The 9,706-nt window shown below is 35.6% G+C and overlaps 1 pseudogene; it reads left to right on the top strand.

Annotated features, from left to right (window-relative positions):
• The first annotated feature begins 252 nt into the window (after window positions 1-252).
• Window positions 253-2,499, top strand: LOC116115296 (annotated as a pseudogene).
• Window positions 2,500-9,706: the final 7,207 nt, after the last annotated feature.

A 9,706-nucleotide genomic window follows, 5' to 3' on the forward strand; every position in this document is an offset into this window, starting at 1 on the left:
GGACCTCAGGAATTAGTTGAGATATGTACAAGCTGACCTAGACACCTTGGTCCAAAAAAAAAAAAAAAAAATGTTCTCTTTATTCTCCTATTTTACACTATGATGCATCTGACCTCTACAAATAGACATTCGGCTATTCTACAAAGACACAACCAGACATCTTTCTACTCTTCTTCCTCGCTTTCGTGTCTCTTTAATTCTTGTTTTATTAGCCAGTCATCCGATATGGAGCTCATTTCAAAATCATTCAATATGGAGCTCTCATATCTCTTCTTATTTTATTTATCTCCTCTTTTTCTCATTCTTGCTTCTGGCACTTTTTCATTCAAAACCAGGCACAAAAACCTGCCACCAGGGAGCTTCGGATGGCCTCAAATAGGTGAAACTATTGCATTCGGAAAGCCAGAGAAGTTTGTGCTCGATAGAATGAACAAATACTCTCCAGATATTTTCAAAACCAAGATTCTTGGAGAGGAAATTGCAGTCATCTGCAGTCCAAATGGCCACAAATTTCTCTTCACTAATGAACATAAATTCTTCACACCTTTCCTTCCCTATTCCATGCAGAAACTCTTCCTCTCTTCAGCTCCTAGAACTCTAAACTCAAAGAAGTTATAAAATCCACAAGAGCAGCACCAGGGTTCCTGAAACCTGAGGCCCTGGTGAAGTACGTGGGCAAAATGGATTCCATTACTGAGCCAATGCAAACGTTATGGGAAGGAAAAGATGAAGTGAAGGCATTCTCTCTAGCTAAGTCTCTTACCTTAACTCTTGCCTGTCGTTTTTTCATGGGGACCGAAGATCCTGAGCGTGTTGCTAGGGCGATTACCAGGTTTGATTATATAAAAGTCGGGATGCATACTGTTCCTTTTAACTTTCCAGGGACGAATTTTCACAAAGCGTTCAAAGCTACTGCGGCAGTTCACAAGGAGTTGAGGAATGTAATTTCTGAGAAGACAGCTGCAATGGAAAGGGGAGAACCGATGCAAGATATTCTGTCACATACGATTTTGGCTACAGATGGATCTGCGAAACGAATGTCGGAGGTTGAAATTGCAGGCAAACTGTTGGGTTTGCTTGTTGCAGGATATATCACTGTGGCTTCTGTCATGACTTTCTTCATGAAATATGTTGGAGAGAGACCTGATAAATATCAGAAAGTCCTTGCTGGTGAGTAATTAACCTAAGTCTTATATATTCCATTCATTTGTTTCGTTTATCTTTTAGGTTTTCCTCAGTATTTAACGGGAGCATTATAATAATACTACAACTCCTCAGATAAAATTCCAAATATCCATCCCAAGTGATGCGTCATCCGTTTATGTAGCTTTGGTATTCAAATAGAGAGTTGAAGTGGTAAATGACAATGCATTAGATATTATGTCTAAGGGTTTCTCTTAATTTATATCTTTAGAGCACATGTATATTAACATTGTTTGAAACAATTTTGGGATCAATTTTTTTACTAATGCATCTAAACCACATCAAATTCATGTTATCTTTTGCACACACATATATAAATATATATATATGGATAGTAAGTATTCTTTGAAATATTTGTTCCTAACATTTATTTTGTTGGGTTTTCTTAATTTTAATTAAACTAGAGCGACAAGAAATCGCGCCTCTAAGAAGCCCGGGGAGCTTTTGGAATGGGATGATATGCAAAAGATGAAATATACTTGAAAAGTATTATGTGAAGTGATGAGAGTCACACCAACAATTCAAGGACAGTTTAGAGAGGTCTTGACAGACTTTACATATGTTGGTTACACCGTTCCTAAAGGATGGAAGGTACATTGGTGCTTACCTGAGAATGTAATTATAAAATGTCAGTTTTCAATGCAAGTTTTATTAATCAAAATTTTGTGTTTCAGTATTTATTGGCAATACTAAATCGTTTAAACCAAAATGTGATATGAATTTAAAAAAGATAATAGATAACTCTCTACATATATTATTAATTAAAATTTTATTTTTTTGGTGTTTACTATCGATAATAAACCATTTATTACTATTAATAAATATAATTATGATTTAAGAAATTATAGACATAATATATCAGAACGTTATGATATTAATTTTGTCAAAATCATGTTTAAACATTGTTGGGTTTATAATTATAAACCTCAAATAAACTTTTTCACTTGATGATTCATGATTTGATTAGTATATCTTGAATATATTTCTTGCAGTTATATTGAACTGTGAATTCAACGAACAAGAACCCTAAATACTTCCCAGATCCAGAAAAATTTTACCCATCAAGACTTGATGAAACAAATAAGTTACCTCCCTTCACATTTACTCCATTTGGAGCTGGTCCTCGGACATGCCTAGCAAAGGAGTATTCTCGATTGCGATTGGCGGTTCTCACTTTTGTTCACAATGTGGTGAAGAGATTCAAATGGCAGTTGGTTTTACCAGAGGAAAAAAATTATAGGCGACATGATGCCCTCTCCAGAACAAGGACTTCCAATTCGCCTTTATTCTCATTAAGTTTACATTATATGCAAAAGTTTTTGCTATGAGAATGGCTATATAAGTATTAACGTTACTAATTAGATCAATATTAAGGGGTTGGATTAATAATAATCGAGAGGAGGAGCATTAATCCAATGGTTGATGTCATCTAACTACATTAGGAATTGTAGAATATTTATCTTTTTGTCAAACTTATGAATTGTATATGTGCACACTTGTTGTCAATCCTCTTATTTGGCTTGTCTCATTTATTGTATGTGTGTACATCATTTCTTAGTGCATAGAGTTTGTTAGACATGAAGTCTTGACGTGTTTCGTCTTGAGTGTATGTGTACAACGGACTGTGCTCACACTCCCGCTTCAGACTTTTTGCAACCCGACACGTGTTGCATGTCTGATAAAGAGTTGTGTTTATCTTTGTCTCTTGATATTTAAGACTCTTCTACATGTGTCTTATTTTCCTTAAGTGGTCCTACGGAATAAAGTTATTTTTGTCAATTTGTTTTGTGGTCCAGACCAAAAAGAAGGAATAATTTCCTTATTTGAACAAACATGGGTCAACTCCTTGTTGGCTAACATGGCATTGTTTGTTGAGCAAAAAACCTTTCATTATATAATACTCTTTCTTGCATAAATGAATTTAACCTTTTGATCTCTTATTTCATTTTACTCTGAATTTCTTAGAGTATTATTTCTCTTAAGGTTTAAGGTTCATTTTCCATTTCGCGCCAAAACCTCACTATATCAAACATAGATTTGATGACTACTGGAATGTGGTTCCTTTGCTGATGCTAGTGTGTGGCGTTAGTGCTTGAAGCTTGGCGATGTACAAGCTATTTTCAGGTGTGTTCCCAGCTAGAGGAAGCTCTAAGGAGTTGCTACTCGTTAAGGATTCAAAGTGTGGTGCTAAGTGTAAAGTTGAATAGGGAGTTCTTTTTATTGCAACTTAGATCAGCTTTTAACTATATTATGTAATGTGTTTTTAACTTAGTGGATTGCTTCGATCTTGACAAGGTCCCATGGATGTAGGCTAAAAGTGGATTTAGCCGAACCATGTAAAAGACTGTGTTCTTTACTTTTCGCACTTGTGTTTGATGTGGTTAAAAATTGGAAATCTCTTAAACAACTTGGTAATACGTTACAGTTTAAAATGGGTAATTTAACACCGAAGTGTGTTAGTCAATCCCCAACAGGTTTTATGATACATATTGCTTTCCGTAATATGTCAAATAATGATCTTGTAATTAATGCTTGTCCTCTTTCATTAAGTTATGAAAATAATATGTAGTGCTTGCCATAATATGTCAAATGATGAGCTTAATTGTAATATATAACGAGAAAAATTTGCAACCTTTTTTATTATTTTTTTAAAATAATATTAGATATGTAAAATACAAACTTCTTTATAAAAACAAAGATGATTGAAAATGAATGGAAGTCAACTCAATTCCCAATTAATGCTTTTCTTTTTGTCAATGCAGTTGAAGGAGCAAGAATGTAGCTAAAGAATCAGGAAAGAGAGAAGCAAAAACGAGTTTGGATTCTGTTTCAGGGAATCAATTTCTATTATTTTTCTTAACTGAATTGGTAAAGCTACAATTGAGTTTATATAGCAAAATTACAATTCTAAAGATTTACAAACGCAACCCTTGTGTTTTACAAGATTGCACTTTAGTCCTGTTGACCTCTACTTGAGCAATACAGTCAACACTCTCCCTCAATTTGAACCACATAAAATTCTTTAAGTGAATTTACCAACATTCCCCTTGAAACTGGACCTGATGTGCTTTCAGATTGACCAAGTTTCTTTAAGTGAGCTAAACAACATTCCATTTGAAAGTGGAACACTTCTTCAGTTGAGGTCTATTATGAACACTTCTACAAGTCACCAATCTCAATAATTATGCTACTACATTCACTATAGCACGAACTCAATAATCATGCTATTGCATTACTTTGCACATTTCCATGCTCTTTAAACTGTAGATTACCATATTCTGCTTCATTTGATTTAAAAACCAAAACATAGAACTGCAGAAAAACTACAACAATATAGCACAAACTCAATAACCATGCAATTGCATTACCCTGCACATTTCCATGCCCTTTAACCTGTAGATTACCATACTCTGCTTCATCTGATTTTTCTGTACTAAATAGATCACCATAATACTGACTGACTATCTGTATATGTAACTTGATATTAGGTATAAACCACACCTTTTGCTCTGCAATTTGCACACCATCATGCTGCATTATCATAGTCAAAACACAGGACCACACTTTACTAATACAACTCAACATTAATCATAACAATATTATACAATACTTACTCAGTACTAAACAGTAGTACACTACACTTCCTTATGACTGAGAACATAAGCTTTTGTCTTAATTCAGCAAACTAAGCAGCTGATAAAGGCTTAGTCAATATATTAGCTATTTGAAGCTTAGAAGGGACATATTGAATTGTAACTTGTTTGGCTAACACTTGTTCCCAGATATAGTGGGCATCGATGTCAATATGCTTTGTTCTAGCACGAAAAACAGGGTTAGCTGCTAAGGCACCATCACTAACATTGTCACACCAAATAACACGTGTAGGGGACAATGATAGCCCTAGTTTAGTAAAAACATTTTGTAACCAAGCTACCTCAGTACCAGTTTAAGCTAAGGCTCGATATTCAGCCTCCGTAGAGGACAAGCAACCACTTTCTGCTTCCGAGAGCTCCATTGAATCACATTAGGGACCATATATACACAATAACCACTTGTTGATCTCCTGTCTTCCAAGTTACTACCCCAATAAACATCAGCATAACATTCCACTTGTAACGTCCTTGTTACTTTGAAGTGTAGGCCATAATCCAATGTGCCTTTAGCATACCAAAGGATTCTTTTACACACCTACAATTGGAGCTCTGTAGGGCTGATAAAAAATGGCTCAGCTTGTTGACAGGGAAGCTAAGGTCAGGTTTAGTGAGAGTGAGGTATTGAAGAGCACCTATAGTGCTTTGATAAAGTGTAAGGTTGTTAAACAAGTCACTGTTAGTAGAAAACAGTTTAACACCAATAGCCATGGGAGTCAAACAAGCATTAGCATTCAACATCTTGGTTTTCCTTAACAAGTCTGAAGCATACTTTATTTGCTTCAAATGAATACCACCAGGACTTCGTGTGGCCTCTAAGCCTAGGAAATAATGAAGAAAGCCAAGAGTTTTTAAGTGCAAATTTACCATTTAACTCTAGCATCAGTTGAGCAACATAAGAAGAATCTAATCCTGTGATGAGAATATTATCAACATAGATTAGAACATAAGTAAGTGACCTTTGTTGCTTGAGAATGAACAAGCTGGAGTCTGCAATAGAATTTTGAAATCTTTTGTCATGCAGGGCTGTTTTGAGCTTATCAAACAAAGCCCTAGGAGCTTGTTTGAGACCATAAAGATCTTTATTTCATTTATACACATATGCTGGTTTACCATGGTCTTTAAACCCTATAGGTTGCTACATATAAACTTCTTCAACAAGAGTACCATTAAGGAAAGCATTATTGACATCAACTTGTTGAATATCTTAGCCTTTTTCACTGCTAAAGTCAAGATTATCCTAATGGTAGAAGGCTTAATTACTAGACTAAATGTCTTGAAATAGTCAAGACTTCATGTTTGTTGGAAACCTTTAGCAACAAGTCTAGCTTTATACTTTTGTAAAGTGCCATTTGCATTATATTTAACTCTAAATAGCCATTTGTTTCCTACTACATTGAGATCAAGAGTGAGAGGAACAAGTGTCTAGGTTTCATTCTTGATCAATGCATTAAACTCATCCTGCATGGCAGCTTTCTATTTAACACTAGCTAAACCATCAAAAGGAGAAGAAGGTTTTGGTTCAATACTAACATGTGTAGGAAACACAGATCCTGGTGCAGTGTTATCAGTTTCAGTAAGTAGAGCTATAGACTGAGTATTAGAACCGATTGTAGGAAGAGAATAAATTGTTGCTTTAGATTGTGCTACTACTTTAGCTCGTGTGATCATAGGATGTGTGTTGATAGCGTTAGATTTTGAGTTAAGAGAAACATCAGAGATGTCAACAAACTTAGACAATGATAAATCAACTTCAAGAGTGCAGGAAGGTATTGAGTCAGATGAGGTGATAACTAGTAGGGAAGAGATGGGCAATTTAGGTGAAAGTAGTGAGGAAGCCAATAATTCAGTTGAAGTACGAACTGGTGATGAGGAGATGTGAATAGAGGAAGTTTTGATTGAGTTAGAATGAGAAATATCTGTTATGTTAGAATGATTCTGTAACAGGGATTTAGATTAAGGTGTTGAGGAGGTAGGAGCTAAGTTAAAAAGTGGTGAGGTAGGTGGAGAATGAGCTTGAGTGGAATCATTAAGGGTAGGTAATGAGTACAGAGGTGCATGCTTAGTAGAGCGTGTAGGTGTAGTTTTATTACCTACTACTGTATTACTACGATTGTGCTGTGAAAGACTAACTACTGGAGAGGAGCAAGGGGCAAGTCCAGTTGAAGAACCATGAGTATGTGTAGTAGTATGAATAGCTGAATGCACAAAAATGAAAGGAAATGATGAATATGAAATGACAGAATTTAAATCAGTAGAAGAAGGACTAGATTCAGATGATAAAAAAGCATTTCTTTCAGAGAATGGAAATTCACATTCATTAAATTTGACACTTGGTGTGATAAAAAGTTTGCCATCAAGTTTTAAATATTTATATCCTTTATGCACTAAGTTATAACCTACAAAAACACCTTTCACAGTATGAAATCAAACTTATGTTTGTTTAGAGTTCTAAGAAAAGGGAAGCAAGAACAACCAAACACTCTAAGATGTGAATAAGTAGGAGTAGTTTGAAAAAGCTTGATAAGGTGATATATCACCAAGAGTGTGTGTAGGCATTCTATTTATAAGGAACATAACAGTCTCAAACGCTAACCACCAAAATTGCAGGGGCATGGCGGCATGTGCAAGGAGAGTTAAACCTATCCCAACAAGGTGTCTGTGTTTTCTTTTGGGTCTACCATTTTGCTAATGAATGTGAGCACATGAATGCTTGTACTGAATTCCTAAACTAGTGAGATGAGAGTGGAGACCAATGTACTCTCCTTCTTGGTCAGATTGCTAGCATTTGAGCTTGTGACCAAATTGCCTCTCGGCCAAGTGATGAAACTTGATGAATACTGACTTAACTTCAGCCTTGGTTCTAAGAGGAAATAACCAAGTGTATCTACTATAATGATCAAGAAACTGACATAATATCTAAAACCCTTAGAGGACAATAAAGGTGCAAGTCCCCACACATCACTATGGACAAGTTTTAAAGGTGCACTTGCTTGTGATGAAGAAGAGGGAAAACTATTATTATGTAGCGCTAATTGGCAAGCATCACAGAACACAAATGCTGGATTTGGTGATGTATTAGACTGATTTGAAGGTAAACTAATTTTGGGTGAAATGTTCTTTAGCAATGTTGTAAGAATTTTATGTAAGATAGTTGAATGTGGATGCCCTAGGCATTTATACCAAACCATGTAAGAATCAGCATTAGTAACAACTAAAGCATGTGCAGCAGAGTTAACTAAATTATGATCAGCAGGTTGAACAGTCATATTATTTATAGTAGCATCCAAAACACTCGAACTACAAGCTTTAATGATAGGTAATGTATTACATTGTTGAGAGCTGGTACATTGTGCATCATTATTACATTGCATAGGTGACGCAACATTATTAGTAGTAGCACAATGCACAAACTTGTTATGAATGCTTTAAGAAGTAGTATGACCATTAGACATGTTACTAGAATGCAAATCACTAGAAAGCAAAGAATTATTGACACAACTGGAACCGGATGTAGCATTAGGAGTAGAGTATTGTGACACTAAAGCAGATTTAGGAGACATATGAGATGATGCATTGAAGAACTTGGGGTGAGGAACTTGCAACTAGTACAAACCACCTTTAAGATCCCCTTGCAGTAGTGTTGCCTTTGTTAGCTTGTCCTTAATAATACAACAGTCAGCATTAAACTCAATAACCACACTATTATCTCTAGTAAACTTGGAAATGCTTAAAAGATTTTTAGTAATTTTGGGCACACACAAAATATTTTTAAGATAAAGACATTTTGAATGCAAAGTACTAGGCAAAGGGGACCAGCCAATATGAGAGCTAGGTAGGCACTCACCACTACCAACTTGGAGTTGATTTCCACCGTCCCAAGGCTGATTGATGTTCAAATGGTTAAGGTCTGATGCTACATGATCAGTAGCTCAGAATCCATATACCATTAACATTATGAACGGGTTGAGCAGCACCAGTAGACGCCAAGAAGACTTGATTAGTACCTGAAACTTGTTGACTGGGTACCTCAAGAAATGGTGAGGGAACAGAATCACCTCATAGTTAGGAAGCATTAGTGTTAGTGTGAGAATAGGGAGAACCAGATTGTGGTGGTGATGTTTGAGAAAGGTTTTGATAAGAGCCATACTATTGTGACTGAGATGATTGAGGAAACTAAAACATCCCTTGAGTGTGTGAGGATTGTGAACCAGGTATTTGTGTGGATTGTGCACTAGTGTTATAACTACCATGATAAGTTCCAGTATATGCAGCATTAAACCTATGATAGCATTGAGCAGTTGAGTGACTAGCTTTATAACAAACTTGGCATATTATCTTATTTCTACCAGTAGTTCGTCCTCTACCTCTCCCATAATTCTAAAAACTAGGTGGTCTTGGACTATTCAAAGGAACATTAGGATAGTAAAATGGTTGTCCTCTGTATCCTATTCCATAAGCTTCTATGACAAGTACAAGATAATTTTGATGATAGTGTGGATTTCCTAGTTAGATAAGTGAGGCAACAATACTAGGAAAGAGGTTAGAGGAAGTTTGAACTCCTTCAGTTGAGTGAAGTTGAACATTAGAAGACTTGTTCTTTGCGTTGAGTCCAAATGAATTGAATGAAGCTAAATTAGTAGAGCTATTGTATGGATCACTTGAATTGAACTTATCAAATCTAATCTCAAATTTCTACAGCAAAAATTAAGCCTCTTGTAACGTAACGTTGTCCACTTTTGATTCATGCCTAGATGTAAGATTAACTACAACCACATCATACTATGGGCCTAAACCATCAAGCACATACTGCAATAATTCTTCATCTGATAAAACAATCCACTGGTAGAGAG

This window comes from Pistacia vera, unplaced genomic scaffold (assembly GCF_008641045.1).
Source record: "Pistacia vera cultivar Batoury unplaced genomic scaffold, PisVer_v2 Contig735, whole genome shotgun sequence".
Lineage (NCBI taxonomy): Eukaryota > Viridiplantae > Streptophyta > Magnoliopsida > Sapindales > Anacardiaceae > Pistacia > Pistacia vera.